Genomic DNA, 17,147 nt, shown 5'->3' with positions numbered 1-17,147 from the left:
GGTTTGCCAAGCTCTAAGTTTGATTTGGCAAACGACATTGTATCTTTTGATATTTCATCGCATTTAAGGATAATTCCAAATGATTTTCCTATCGTGTAATAGTATAAATCGTTCTGTTTTCTTTTTCTTTTCGGTTTTTTAGTTGATCGAGGTTGTTTAGTTGATCGAGGTTGTTTAGCTGATCGAGGTTTTTTCTTCATAGTGGTGTGTTTTGAAACCCTTTTCGATCTTTTTAAAATGGCGAGTATACACAATATGTAAATTAATAATATAGCAACTATCACCAAAAGCATCATAAAATTGTCGAAAATAACGAAAATCACTGATAAATTTTCCTTCTTCAAACTGAGCGTACACTCATAATTTGTCAACCCAGACTTTCCGTCTGCATTATTGGCGGTGTGGGATAGAATAATTTCCGGGAAAACTTTGATAACTAGAATGGTAAAACATCCAATCAGAACAAAGATTTTTATGGTTTTAGTGAATCCATGTTTAAAAAAATGACATATTTTCAAATACCTCTGAACTGCAACAAATAAAACAAAAAGTGCAGATATACATTGTGTTACTTTTATAGCAAAGCTACTCATTCTACAAAACAAATGATGTTTCCATGATAGCACTACGTTGATATTTAAATATATAAAAGTTGTTCCCGATATTAAAGTTGAGATCATATCTAGTAAGGCTAAGTACGGTATATATTTACGTATGTCTGTTGTTTCGCTCATCATTCTCCAACGGATCCACATAACAGTTACGTTAAATAAAAGCGAAAACGTTGTGATCAGAACCATCAAAACAATGTTTGGCAACAATGTTTGATTTTTTTCAGCATTTAGCTCGGAAAGTGACACATTGCTAGCGATTGTACTCTTTTCCATGATGTTCAACTGTCTTTGAAGGAAGCGTTTATTTGCTGTGATAAAGTCATCAGAGAACATTTTTAAATAGGTTTTAGTGTCCTTCGCATTAACATCGGTTTTTATAATGAACATTGACCTTATATTTCTGACAAATGAATTTTACTCAACCGGGACAATTACAATGATGATTTCATAGTACTTTATGTGAATATCCGTCAAGTACTATTTACATACAGAAACTTCCTATCATTATTAAAATCGTTTTACTGTTTAGTTAAAAATTAATTACGTTTTATTAATAAAATAAGTCATTCCAGAATTACACCTGTCATATACATGTATAGTTTCATACGTACTTGTATTTTATGCATTACATTTGCAAACAATTGTTTTCCAATGTAACATGTTCACATACCAAACAGCGGTAGTCAAGCAAAGAGGATGGAATTTGTACATATCGATTGTTCATTAAGGTTCATGTGGACCCTGTGACTAAAATGGCTGCGGTTTCACCTCAAAATCTACTCTGAGTACAGACAAACTTGTGTATCTGGAAAAGTTTTAAAGAATAGCATGCCCTAGATAATAAAATACAAATGCATTTTATGTTTTAAATTTTTTTTAAATTAACTGGATTATGTAGTGCACTTTTTTCATCCCTGCAGAAGATGATAAAATTAACAAACAGTTGAGTTTTTTCATTTGATATGGTCCACACAGTGACACATTTTAAACCAATAATTATTGTCAGGTATCTATTGTCCATGTATTGTCCATCTCAATCATTATAGTTAACTTTAATTATAAACAATGGGGAAGTTCTCAAACCTCTCTTTCAACTTTGTTTATTTTGGCACCTTCTGTAGGAATGAAAAAAGAGCACTGCAAAATCAATTTTAAGTTTTTTTTATTTTCTACAACATAAAATGCATTTGAATTTTATTTATCTAGGGCATGCTATGCCTTTAAATTTTTCCAGTTACTAAAGTTTGTCTGTACTCTTATATTTTTAGGTGAAAGCGCAGCAACTTTAGTCATAGGGTCCACATGAACCTTAATCAACAGGATACCAGTATGGAATTACTATAACACATAGTTTGAATACTGTCGCACTTGTATCGATTACGTTCACATGTCAATGAATGGATTTTTTTTTTTGGTGTTTTATCGCCATGCACTTTCAGCACTATTGAATATTTCAAAACGGCCTGTTAATGTTGGTGGAGGAAGCAGGAGTACCCGGAGAGAACCACCGAACTTCGGCAGAAAAAATGGCAACCCTATGCAATTAAGATTTAGTCGAACGCACCTACCACGTGCGGGGTTCGAACTCACTACCTCCATATTAATGTATGATAATCAAACACTGTAATCTAAATTGTTCTTGATTTACTTTGTGCCGTTCTGTTGTTGTCTCTTGGCGTATGTCCAGCAAGCATCTCATTTTATTCTTGAAATCTGATCGCATGGTGATTACTTATTATCTTTTATGAATGAGGGTATGACACGGAGGTTCTGATTTTCCAAATTCAGTTATTTTGGTTTTTTTTTTTCGATTCCAACTTTTGTTCCTTCTTTTTATCGAGATCCCACCTTTTTAAACATCATATATTCAACTTTCCAACTTTTTTTATACCTAGTATTTCTCATCTCAAAAGCATGTCATCCCCTCACGAATGACAAAAAAGTTGTTCAGCAAGGTATTTGATGCACGTAGATCTTGTACCTTGCATTTCAGCCGTTTTATAGTTCGTTAAGGGTGATAAATTATACTTCCAATGCAATTACATCAATATGTTTTAATTTTAATTACATATATCACATATATATGTCCTTCGGTCAGCGGAATTTGATTTAATTTTCAGAAGTGTGTTGATGGTCCTAGATATATGTAACTCTGGACTCTACAATGGAGATTGTCAGTTGTAAATATGTGATGTATTCAGTCGCATAAAATAAGATAAAAACATAATTGATATGACCATAAAAAACGAGATGTTGTGTGATTGCCAAGAGACAACTATCAAATAGAGTCAACATGAAATGAATTTAAGCAACTATAGGTCACCGTACGTCCGTCAACAATGAGAAAACCCCGTAAAACTAAAGGCTTCATTTTTGCTAAAGCAATAAACGGAAATCAATTATGGCAGACATTAAACATCGACAACCAATGAATTAAACGTTGAAGATTTCGGACCGGCACATAAAGCATGTGTGCTCTTTGTTACCGTTTTGATGAAATATATAGTAGATATAGAGAAACTGTAAACAGCTGAAAGATCGGAAAATATACGTTTGTACGGCAACATAAAACAGAAATCTTTATAAGAGTTATTAACGTTAAAGAACAATTTTTCGTTTTTTTTTTTTTAATAACAAAAATAGAAAGTTAAAAGTGCAAAACTGAACGGCAGTACAACTTTTTATTTTAGTTATTGCAATTTTTTGTACTTTTGCTAATATTTTAAAAATCATAAAAGATAGAGTGAAATTTATCCATTCAAAATTCAAATCGGAAAGTCCCTTATCAAATGGCAAAATCAAAAGTTCAAACGAATGGAAAACAACCGCTGTTCAATAGTCACAATTCGATTAAGCAAAAATAAATCCGGGTAACAATCTAAAACCGAGGGAAAAACATCAACTATAAGAGGAAAACAACGTAACAACAGAAAAACTGAACCCAAAAAAATTAAAAGCAAACGCCAACATACATAGAAACGGACTGTAGATAACAAAACAGTCATATTCAGGAATAGGCCACGTTCGGTACTAAGCAGACCAGACTACGTAGATGGTAAACCACAATCTAAGACGTGGTAAAAATGTCGCTAGTTAGTTTAGCCACAGACACATCGTATATATCAGCCAATTCGTGTCACCGTAAAAAGTATCATAGTAGCCAAAGAGAACTTCTAACATAAAAAACGACCAGGAAAACATCAACATTACCTAAATCATTTATCGACTTCACATAGGAGATTTTAACCGTTTTTACATTTTTGGTTATTATCTTGGAATATTGCAAAAGTTATGTGAAATAAATGACATCGGTCTTAATATTCTCTTTAGCTAGAGTACTAGTCCAAGGTATGCAATTCGGGCTCTTTGGTGCCTTTATTTGCATTTCAGACATCATTTTAATGCATAACTGCAAATGCAACACGCTTTTAATCGCATTTCTGGCCACCAGGAACAATATGAATTTGTCTTTATCTTATACATGCGATAGAAAATTGTTCTTTGTTTTGAAATAGCTTTTCTATCTGTATTATAGATAAAGATGCAAAATTTGCAACAATCTATCAAAATTGCAGTTTCAACCTTCTTTTTGCAAATATTATATTTTTCTTACAATGCAACTTACTGTTGTTACAACCTGAAAGAAAGCATGTGACCTATCGAATTAGACTTATCACTGGGTTTGTATTTACATAAGCCACACGACAGGTGCTACATGTGGGGCAGGATCTGCTTACCCTTCCAGAGCACCTGAGATCATCCCCAGTTTTTAGTGGGGTTCGTGTTGCTCAGTCTTTAGTCTTCTATGTTGTGTTTTGTGAACTGTGTGTTCGTCTTTTCGTCATTTTTCATTTTTTGTCATTGCATTGTCAGTTTGTTTTCGAGTTTGAATATCCCTTTGGTTTCTCTTGTCGCTCTTTTAAAGTATGAATGATACTGTGAATTTAATCAAAGGTGTAAAGTCCTTCTAGAAAAGGCCCTGATGAGAAATGAATTTAAGGGAAATTTACCTCTTACTTTTCTTTGTGCTAGGTACATGTAAGTAGAATAAAATCAATACATTCGTCATAATCTAAAATGTGTTCATAAATATCTGTCAACATATTGTTTGCAATATTTTAGTTCTCCATCTAATATATCGTTTGCTTGATTAAATAAGGGATAACGGAAATAAAGAAAAAAATCGGGCAGACACAATTTATGTTTTAACCAAGACAAATGTTAAATGTTTCCATCCTTCCTGGTTGGAATTGACTAACTTTTAGAAAATGATATACGGAAGTGACATATGACCTTTAATTCCGGATATTGAGCGTCACTTGGTGACATCGTTTTATTGATTTGGACTATATTAATTTGTCTTTTTAAAATTTATTGAACGCAAAACAAGACTTTAATACTTATTTAAGTCCATACAATGCAAAAAGTGGGTTTTTTTCTATCAGAAACATCTGGCATCTAAAGTGCTTTGAGTTATGGTACAGTATTATTTCCTTTTATTTGTTATGACCATTATAGTCTCATAATCTAATTTTATTTATAAAATAAGGACGTATTATTTACAATGTAGTTTCAATGATTGCGCCGTATAGCGTATAGATTAGAGAAGTTTCCTCATCATCAATCGTATAAGTGGTAAATTATTGGATAACGATAGTATTTTTTGAAAACGGAAACATTTATTAAGTTCCAATTGTGACCAAAACGAAGTCAATAAATTCAACAGTTTCCTTGGATTCGTTAAAACTTTATGACATGAAGATGGCTGATGTTCTTTTGCCGAATACAATACTGTTGTTAGCTGGATGCTGATCAGCAATGCTTGGAAACACAGTTGTGATGCATATCCATTGGCGAAAACTAATCTCATCAGAAAACTTCAGAATGTTCATTTCCTTTCTGGTGCTTTCGGACGTTGTCGGTAGTGTTGTCTGTACCACAGTTGGACGGCAAACGATTTAATGGCTTCTAAGGTCAAGACATTGGTCACGTGACAAAAGGTCAGAGTTTACGATTTTTTGGTAAACGTACATGCCTCGTGGTTTTTTTACTCGTATCGTCTTATTTGTACTCGTACATTAATAAAAATCAAAGTGTTCAAATCTTGGGTGAATAAGCTTCATTAACCTTTATGATTGTTACTAAAAAGTGTTGATAAAGTATTCTAAATTGACGAGTGAAGTGAAACTTTTGTTCTGAAAATTTGCGTAGGTCCACGGAAAATCCCTAATAATTCCTTAAATAGGTATGGTAACGTGTTGAGGGGTATAAAATATGAAGCAAAACTATTTTTTTACATTAGATTTTAATCGATCCTAAATTTACTGGACACGAAATTGTGTCAGCTTATTCGTGGCGAAGTGGAGATCAAAGGGAGATAACTCCGTACACGCATCGCATCGTAGGAAATTGTAAGTTCACAACAGTAAATTCGAGTAAAATTGATGATTGTAGTTATATTTCCACACTTTCTTGAATAACTATTCCATATTTCATGTTCCTTTACTCTTGTTACATTAAAATAGTCATGGAATAGTTGAATATGGCATTTTTTCAAGTAATTACAGGTTTTTGAAAACTTCCAAAGAAGAAAATTATAGATAACTGACTTTTCTCTGAAACTTGGACTTATAAATTGCTATACATTGTATATTTTCAAACACCCTTTTGATAGATGGAATAATCCAAGTTTTTGTTTTACTTTCTGTGTATCAATATTCTTAAAAAGCAGATGAAAATAAACTCAGTGTTTGTACATGTAGGTTGTTTATAGAACAGTTTTTAAATATAAATTTCACTGTAAAATTAGACTTCAATTAATTTAATTTAATTTATATATATAAAAAAAATATCTAAAATAGACAGTTTTTACTCTGGTGCTCCGAAAATGTTGCATCAGAAATGAGATTTAACAAAGTTATTTAGACTGAAGAACTTATAGATTCTTTGTCACTTTGTATGCTGATTATATGGGAAAAAAGAGTGATATTATACATTCTAACACAGCATCAATTGTGAAACAATAGTTCTCTCCTCTAGAAATTTAAGTTTTCAAGATGCGAGGCTTGCCGATCAATATACATATTTCAGATTTCACTGTTAAGAGTGGAGAATTAACTTATTGACAGAGATTCTGTATGGGAATGTTTCTCTTGATATTTTTAAACAATACATTTATGTTACCAACTATCTTTGTTTTTCTACTATGATCTGCAAAGAGATGTTTTCTTTCTGTGTGACCGTGATCGTCAGGCATGATTATTGGTAGCCTTTTGTCCTGATGTAACAATGGCAAATTCTGAGAAAAGCAAGAACCTTTCAACAGATCCAGGTCGTTGATAAAGAGAGGGGGATTATTCCATATAACAGAAAAAATATATTTGATTTCATGCCAAAAAATTATATACAAGAGGGGTTCATCAGCAGAACTCGTTTTACAATAGAATTTAACTTTGCATTACATTAAAATACAATATGGAAAAAAAGAAAATGTAGACAATACATGCTTCAAAATTGTGAACATTGACATTGAATGAAAAAAAAGACAATTTTTTTGTATTATACCTGCTTTAAGATAAGAAACTATATAAGATGTACAAGTTCTGTTGCTCGCTCTAAATCAAGAGAAAAAATCTGAAAATCTAAAAAGCCAGAAACGGATTTAAAACTTAATAATCAACACAAAGAAAACTGAACAAAAAGCTGTATTGTAATATAATATCAGGCAGTTCACATTATTCCTATTATTACATGTATTACAAGTTTTTGATTTTTGTTTCTTAAATTTGAATTCAAAAGTTCTACAAAAAACAGTTGAGTCCTTTAATTAAATTATTGATTGAATAATGAATGATTAGTTAAGCTGATCAGTAAATAAAGTCTGAAAATGCTTGTTTTAAATAAAAGAGTGTGATTATGTCATAAAATATACTGAAACAACTTCAAATTTAATCCAAATTCACATTTAACTGCTCTAAAATGCATAGGCAATTGAAATACAAAACAAAAACCTTAGACTACTATAGCACAGTCCCGTGTTATAGTAGTCTCAGACAAAAACAAAGCTGACTTAAATACAGTATATTCAGAAATTTTTTGATGATTGGACAAAAATGAGATATTTATCATTCTGATATCAGAAAAAATCTTCATAGTATCAAATCAAAATGAGAGTTATTATTGCGATAATCAATTAAATCGCATTATTTACTTTCATAAAAACCTCATGATAATTTTTGAATTTACAGTACTTAGCTTGTCGACCTCTGCGCTTAAAAATTTAAGTTTCCTAGGCCTAAATGTGGTTGAAATACTGACAATTTTGCTAACTTTTACCAAAAACCTCTTTGTTATGACATAACTGGATTATTACTATTTCAGAAAAAGCTGCAAACAGTTATATATGTATCACATATCAGAATGCTAGTTTGTGTTATTTCAATAAGTTATTATTCAATTAATCAAAAACATATCAATTACTTTTGAATTGATACTTTATTTTTGATATCCCAAAATATATCAGTTCATACATTTGGTTTTTTTTATACATCTATATACTATTCATTAGGGAACTTATTAAAATGAATTTTTTGCACAAGACAGTCATGGCAGTTCACAATTACAGGGGTCATTATAAATATAGTGACACTATTTATACAACCAAATTTATTGTTGATATATATAAACTGATATCATTGCAGAATTTTTTTTCAAAGGATTTATTGTTTGTTAGTCATTTACTTCAAACAATTAACCAGTACTAAGATAAAGAGATTTGGTATGATTACCAATGAGATAACAGTCTGATAACTATCCACCAGAGTCCAAATAATGTGTCTGTTAGCAGTTATAAGTCACTTTACAGACATCAACAATGAATAAAAACTTTCATTGTTTTCAGGCAGCATAGGAAAAAGAGAAATTGTAGCTTTTTGGCTTTATACAAGAAAATATAAGAAATATAATAATATAAATAAGAAAATAAGAGAAACAAAAAAACAGGACTTAGCCAATGGACTATATATAAAGTGCTCCCTTACTAATCCTTAGAGGAGCTGCTGTATACTTAGAAAAGAAAGATGTTGGGGACTTAGCCACAGCGAACATCATTTTGAGACTTAGGAACAACAGAGTAGATGCGGAGACACTACATTTTGGCCAATCTGCCCTTTTGCTCCAACCTTAAAATTAATGCCTAGGGTGGGAATTAAACCCATGTTGTACATATACTCTATTGTTCTCTATGTACATATATGAAAATATCAAATGCCAAAAAAATGCTGTAATGTAAATATGGTAATTTTCATCATTACAGCCACAAGGACCTAGTATAGGAAGTCCCTGGACCTAGCTAGACCTATTTCTTAAGGAAGGTGTATTATATAAGTCTTGAAAGCATTTAAATGCAATTGTAAAATTAATTATATCTACGGTTAAACAATAATAACACAATAGTGGTTTCTTCTAAGTATTCAGTAACAACAACGTGCAATTTAAGTAAACAAACATCAATGAACGACCACGTGTTTGTCTGCAGTGCTTGAATTTAAAACGACTCATCAGCTTTATTTACACGAATTTTTGCTAAAGCAGACAGTCAAACATGCTTGTTTACATTATAAGTTTTATAAAAAAAGTGTATTTGTTGTTATGACTTGTATGCATGGAAATATAATGAAGATAACATTGATTTTTACCGTAAAAAATTGAATACACAACATTCCAGAGGTATACACACAAAACACATACCACTTTTGTAACAATGGATGGTAACGTATATAGCCACTTACATAACAGTAAATGCCATTGGATAAGCTACCCTACACAATAAATAATGTGCATATTCATGAGCGGACACAAGATTGTGTCAGCTATTGTTTTGATGGAAAAATGTAAACACTGGAATCTGCCATTTTGACGTACAAAACAAACTAATTTTCAATCTTGAATTAAAGGACATTGCGCACATTGCCAGCGTAACATGCATAACCAGTCATGTGAAAATATATCTTTTAATTTGTTTTCTACACTTACTATTCTACAAAATATATGTTTTAGTTAATTTAATGTTTTAATTTCCTACAGAACGGAACATCGTTCTCAAAGACGTCGTAGAAAAAGTTATAGGTGGCGCTATTTGTTGGCGTAAACATTTTACATACGGGCAGTTTTTGTGTCGACAGATTGACCTTTATCTGTCAGATTCAGGCGTTTGCCGTTCAATTGCATCAGTATATCAGTGATACAGAATTTTTATTGGTTCTCGTGGTCGGACCCATCTGCATGTAAAGCAGCGTGGATTTTGACGAAATATGTGCAATCAACTTCAGTCACGTTTCTTGTCGCCATCGAGTGTCAAAGATTCGTTCGGACATGTCGGCCATTTTAACAAGGAATATCAAGATTAAGCAACTATTTATATCTAATAATGTATGTGCTGTGTGAATCAATGCCATTTGCGCTTTTTGCAGACATTGTTATACAAATAAATGACACTGACAAAGATATTATGTTTTACGAATGCAGACGATATACTAACTATCCGGAAATAAGGCTTGTGTATAGAATCATTCATAACTCACTGCATGCTCTGCTTGTTATAATTATTGTTGTACTATATTTCAAATCTGGCTTAAAATTTGCGAAAGTCGCAAACAAGATAAACAATTCAAAGTACACACTAGGAAAACAACTTCTACTGTGGACTTCGCAAATGACACAATGATCGATCCTTGTTATATACATTGCCTTCTTCATCGACTAATGACATAACCGCCGATGATGCATCAGTGACAACAATAAATTATGGACTACTAACTGTATGTTTATTTTAGTGTCCATAATGGTCATGGTCACATGTTTACCGCGGGTCGTGATGTCATTTTTCGATGTTGCAGACGAACATTTCTGGTATAAATATTCATTTTTGACAGAGTTTACCGACCAGAACGTACTAGCGAAGGTCTCCTTTTCTATATTGTACATGGTATCGTTTTTCATTAATTCAGTTGTATATAGTGTTATGGACATGGAATTTAGAAAGAGTCTAAAACTTTGCTTTTACCAATGTTTACATTCGGATGAACCATTTAAGATATTTACAGTTTGTTTTGCAACATGACAATGAAGTATGATAGTGCTATTTCGATACATACGGTATATAGAACAATGCTTATTATGACAATAAATGTTTCATTGTTTATGCAAGATTTATTTTTATTGATATTAATTCATGGCTTTGTTTTTTAATTCACAGATGGGGCGTGATCGTTAGTTTGCAAAGAATTCTACTCAGATCGATTCAAGGAACCGTCTTTTACTTGCAGTAAGGTGAGAGTTTTTGCTCCGTGATGAAAGCTTCACTGGGTCTTTTAGAAGGAGAACAACAAAAAAAGCACCGTTTCTTAGCTTTTTGTGTTTATTGTTATGCATGTCCTGATTTTGTGTTATGGATTGATTCTATTAGAATGTATTGAAATGCCTGTATCAAGCCAGGAATATGACAGTTGTTGTCCATTCGTTTGTTGTGTTTGAGCTTTTAATTTTGCCATTTGATAAGGGACTTTCCGTTTTGAATTTTCCTTGGAGTTCGGTATTTTTGTTATTTTACTTTTTGATGAATAGAAAATGTAGTACCAGTGATAGAAATATTTATGTTTACATATAAATTATTCCTAAAAGTGCTGATATATAACGCGATGCATATAGGATTTAGGGCGGCGAGTCTTTTAGAACATAATCACATGTAATGAATCATAAAATGATAGACATTTGGAAGAAATAGGCATGTGTAAATATTGTATTAACAAAAAACCCAAACTCAAAGGTAAATAAAAAAGAGGGACGTCCATAGAACCGGACAAATTGAAATGCTCGAATATATCAACCACCTGAACAATTGGAAAACAACTGTCATATGACTGACTTGATACAGTCATTTTTCGAAAAGAAAATGGTGGGTTTACCTGGTTTCGTATCATATGACTGACTTGATACAGTCATTTTCCGAAAAGAAAATGGTGGGTTTACCTGGTTTCGTAGCTAGCTAAAACTCCCACTTGTATGACTGTTGTTTATAGTTCCGTGATATTGAAATTTTTTTTATAGCAACCATTAATCAAGTCTTTGTTTCACTACCAGTAACGGATTACGACCAGTCATAAATGATTATCCGATACGGTTAGCACCTGATAATAGAATGATATTTTAAGGAAAAAAATAACCGCTTCAAATAACTATAGATTTGAACACTAAAAATGTATTTCCATATTTTACCTATTATTTTGAAATATGTTTCGGTGTTGTTTTCAACAAAACATATTTGATGCGTGGTTTCCGCGTATTGAAAAACTAAGACTTAAAATGTTTTTGTTTTATTTGATGTGCTTTTTGCTTTGCTATCTTTTAACGTTTTGAATATTATAAGAGTTTCTAGAGAACAAGATATACCTTGGGGAGAATATCAGATTGAATAAAAAATGTAACAATTCGTGTTTCTAACTCAGTTCTTTCTCTTATTTAAGTGGTTCTTACCTTTGTTCATACAAAGATACAGCCAAATAGCCTAAAGAGAAAAAAACAGTGAAAGTGTCAAAGAGACAACAACCCGACCAGAAAACAACACAAGGCCACCAATAGGTCTTCAACGCAACGATAAATCCCGCAAATGGAGGCGGGGTTTCAGCTGGTCCCTAAATAATGTATACTAGTTCAGCGAAATAGACGCCACACTAAACTCCGAAGCAAAAAATTGAACCAAAATTTAAAAATCCGTACAAGACTAACAAAGGCTAGTGGTTCCTGACTTGTGACAGGCGCAAAGATGCGGCGGGGTTTAACATGTTTTGTATGATCTCAACCCTCCCCCTATACATCTAGCCAATGTGGAATAAACAAACACACAGCAATACGCACTGTAAAACTCAATGTTAAAGAAGTCCGAGTCCGATGTTAGAAGAGGTAACAGAAGAAACTAAGCAAAATGACAGGAATCAACATAATTAACAAAGAACTACTAACAGATACTGACATACCAGCTCCAAACCTTATAAATAAACTGATCGAAAGATTATGTCTTCATCATATAAAAATCAACCTCAATTTCTCCAGTCAGGGGTTAAGTATCATTCCATCATAAATTATACGAAAAGAACATAACCTATATCAAGCCAAACGTATACATTGTATGAAAATATTACTTGAAACTATTAAGCTCGATCGTTACATTTCTTTACGGTCCTATGTTTTACATAACGGTTTTCTATATCTAAATTAGAAAGGGTAATATCCATTGAATTCCTTTCTGCACGAACGATTTCGGCGGTCATTAAGGCGCGCTTGACCAATGCGACGTTCGTTACAAGATAGTAAGGACACAGAAGTTAGTTTAGTATACTATACGCCATCTTGATATGTCAGATTCAGAAAGCCATTCTCATCCGAACAGTCACCCATCTACTGAAGGTGCAGGTTCTATGTCTGGTGAATGTAGTCGTGATACAACTGAGTCCAATTCTGTTGATATAGTTCACTTGTTCAACACCAAAATTGATAATGCTCTAGAAAAACAACGAATCTCCATCGTTTCTGAGTTACTGTACAAACTAAAAGTCCTACGTTGACCTCAAATGTGAGAGTAACAAGATACATTATTCATTTAATGAAAAAAGACTGAGCAACCTTGATAACCTTGCTAACAAAATAACTTTTGGTTACCCCAAAGAAGCCCTCTCACATATCGACTCAGAAAAGAAAGTTTTAACCTACAGAAATAAACTCTTAAAGATAAGCAGACAAACATAGTTGGGAGACCGTTAAAGAGTATACTGATACTGATATTACTGATAACGCTGAAGATGCCACAAAAATTCCCGCAGCTGCCGCCAGAGCAGCCTCTAAAAAACAACGTCAAAACCAAACCCCATATACGAGGAATCCAACAAATTTTGCACAACGCAAACCTGTAGCTTTCGACGATATGTCTACTAGGCAGCCTTTTCTTGGCTCTCAGGCAGGATCAAGCCAGCGTCAACTATTAAACGCCGACCCGAGAGCACCGTTCAATGGCTTTAAGCCCAATTTTGGACAAGGAAACAACATTGCCTGTTTCTACTGCAACTTGCCAAGACACATTGCCAAGTACTGTCTCTATTCAGCTCATCTTCAGAGAAGACAGCCTCTCACAGCAACGTTCCCAGACCCTGGAGATAAACGATGAACAATTTGAGAATAATTTACATAATCTAAAGGAACATTTTGAAACAGAGAAAAACACAAAACCAATAGTTTCGGTTAAAAACAGACTTTACAATTTTGGGTTGTTTGCCTGTGAGAGAGCTTTCACATGTTTACTTATATCTATTAACAAGTCTCTTAACTTTTCTTGGCTCTCAAGCAGGATCAAGCCAGCGTCAACCATTCAACGCCGACCCTAGAGCACCGTTCAATGGCTTTAAGCCCAACTTTGGACAAGGAAACAATGTTGTCTGTTTCAACCGCAACTTGCCAGGACACATTGCCAAGTACTGTCCCTATTCAGCTCATCTTCAGAGAAGACAGCCTCTCACAGCAACGTTCCCAGACCCTGGAGATAAACGATGAACAAGTTGAGTATAATTTACATATTCTAAATGAAAAATTTGAAAGAGAGAAAAAAACACAAAACCAATAGTTTCGGTTAAAACAGACTTAAAAGTCCATTACCTTTTGGAAAGATAAATTGAAAACTAGCGAATTTATACTTAACGTCTTACAATTTGGTTACAGATTGGAATTTCTCGAGTTACCACAGAAAGTTATACTTAAAAATAAAAGATGGGCAATAGATCATGGAGATTTTACAGAATCAGCGATTTCGGAACTTTTACAGAAAAACCTTATTCTTGAATTATCAGAACCCCCGCACTGTGTCAATCCATTATCCTTATCTATGTCAAACAGAAGAAAACCTAGATTAATTTTAGATTTACGTCACGTTAACAAATGTATAGCAGAACGAAGGGTTAAATTTGAGGGTACAGTAGAAGGTTGCTTTTGCTAAAAAGGGCAATTTTATGTTAAAATTTGACTAGCGGGTATCATCACGTGAATATCCATCCCGAGTATTTCACTTATTTGGGGTTTTCTTGGAAATTTTAGTCTATAACCAAATACTTTGTATTTATCGTTTATCTAAAACTCTAAGACCTATAGTCAAATAGTGGAGATCTAATGGTATAAAAGTAATAGTTTATATAGACGACGGATGGATTAACATCTAGTCAAAAAACGTACGTCTGTCGTGGGTTCTATTATTTCTTTGAAATTCGCCTACGGATCAGTTTTGTCAGTTATTTTCTAGGCAAATGTCTATGTTAATAACTCATAAACTCGATTGGGACGAAAAGATCTTACTTAAATTTCCCCTGTAACTCGGGCTGAGCTTAATCTTTGGTTCGAAAACGTGTATTCATTTTCACTCAGAGTAATTTCACCTTGGTTTCGGAAACCAGAGAGAATCATCTATACAGACGCAAGCGATCATGTAGGTGCCGGGGTCGTCTTAAATTCAGTTAACCAGACATTTCATTTTATGTGGGACAAGTTGACTATAAGTCAAAGTTCAACATTCAGAGAACTCAAAGCTGTAGATCTAGTTCTGAATACTTTAGGAGATACATTGGAGAATAAGTTTGTTAAATTATACTCCGATAACCATAATATAGTTCGCGACTCTTTTCACAAAAAATCTTAAGATTAGAATTTATAGTAAGTTATACTGAAATGTGTATGACTGACAGGTATTTTTACTTTTTAAGATTTTTTTGTGAAAAGAACCGCTGGTGTTTAAAATATATTTTTTTTTCATTTACTCGCCTCAGTCTCTACAGTTGCCCTGTTTCTGGGTGGTCTTATTAAACAAAAATTCTTTTTCATTAGTTCTTGAAGCATATTATCACGAAAGCCCTTTTAGGACTTTCCAAAAAGAAACTGTAAACAGCTGAAAGGTCAGCAAATAAAGATCTGAAAATATATATATTGGGGGTTAATATTCTAAAAACAGAAAGCTGATGTTGTAAAAGAGCAAAACGGATCGGCAAAAAAGATCTACCTTTTTCTTATATGAGTTACTGCACTTGCATGGACTTTTTATTTGAGTTATAATTGCAATGTTTTTGTGTTTTAGCTACTATCTTGAAAATGATAAAAGATAGAGGGAAACTTATCCAAGAAATCATGATTAGTATAACAGATCTACAAATAGCTCAACATAGCTGGAAGGTTAATTGATACCTTGTTAGATTTATTGCCCTTAAATGGCCATATTTACCCATTTTAATCAATTTTTTATTGTTACCATAAAAAGTATCATAGAAGACACACAGCGATACTCGCATTAAAAAATGACCAGGAAAACAAGATCTGTATGACCTATATAAAAATAAGGAGATGTGGTATGATTGCAAATGAGACAACTATTCACCAAAGTTTAAATGAAGTGGATGTAAGCAATTATTGGTAACCGTACGGCCTTCATTAATGAGAAAAACCCATACCATATGGTCCGCTATAAAAAGCCCCAACATGAAAAATATGAAACAATTCAATTGAGAAAACTAACGGCCTAATTTATAACAAAATAGTTTATGAAAAACAAATATAACAGACTAGAACCAACGACAACCACTGAACTACAGGCTCCTGACTTAAAGAATGTGGCGGTGTTAAACATGTTTGTGAGAACTCAAATCAAATCATTTATCGACTTCACACCGGAGTTATTAACGTTTTTATATTTTGGATTATTATCGTGAAATCTTTTATTGATACATGTATGTGAAATAAATGAAATTTGGTCTTAATATTGTCTATACCTAGAGTTCAAGGTATGCAGCTCGTGCTCTTTAATTTGTAGCCTTTGTTTTGTGTATTTTATATACCAAGTAAATATATCTCTGTTACATGCTTTTACAAAAATTGTAGTTGCATTACATGTAATTTTTATAGGAATCCGTATTTTGATTGGCCGATACCAATCGAGAGGCATTCTAAAATTAGATTTTATTTTCCATTATAGGGAAAACGGTACTATTTATTCTGCCATAGGCGACAATACTAACATTTTCTCAATTTACCACTTTTTATAATAAAAACCTGGACAAAACAGTTATGTGTGGTGTTAGTACTTTATTATTATTTTTTAAAAATTGAAGCCAAATAGTATCATGACCAACTTCCAACGGAGCTTGTTTATGTTATCCATGCCCACCGTCATTTTACACCAAATTTATGAAATTTTGGAAATCTTTTCGAATAATTCTCTAGAAAATATTTCAATGGGTTTCAAAATTTATATTGTAAATATACACACTGCAGTTATTCATAGATAAATAAAAAAATATATTGTACCCTTACATCCAATTACAGCGCTCCTAAGTTGACTTCCTTCACCTGCCTTGGGTACACAAAAGGCCAACCTAATGCTGGGAAAATGTAATAGTACTATTTTCCCTATACTGTGGCATAAAGATATAAAGAATTCTTATTACACCATAA

General features: G+C 32.9%; 1 long non-coding RNA gene across 1 annotated transcript; it reads left to right on the top strand.

The window, feature by feature from the left end:
- The first annotated feature begins 4,950 nt into the window (after nt 1-4,950).
- Nucleotides 4,951-16,453, top strand: LOC127723241 (uncharacterized). The gene is made up of 3 exons (XR_007991952.1): nt 4,951-5,092; nt 10,870-10,943; nt 14,011-16,453. It is a non-coding gene; the product is annotated as an uncharacterized LOC127723241 (long non-coding RNA).
- Nucleotides 16,454-17,147: the final 694 nt, after the last annotated feature.

The sequence above is a fragment of the Mytilus californianus genome, unplaced genomic scaffold (assembly GCF_021869535.1).
Source record: "Mytilus californianus isolate M0D057914Y unplaced genomic scaffold, xbMytCali1.0.p SCAF_13, whole genome shotgun sequence".
In the NCBI taxonomy this organism is placed as follows: domain Eukaryota; kingdom Metazoa; phylum Mollusca; class Bivalvia; order Mytilida; family Mytilidae; genus Mytilus; species Mytilus californianus.
Note: the sequence above shows the minus strand (reverse complement) of the source record. Positions and strands in the feature narration are given on the sequence as shown.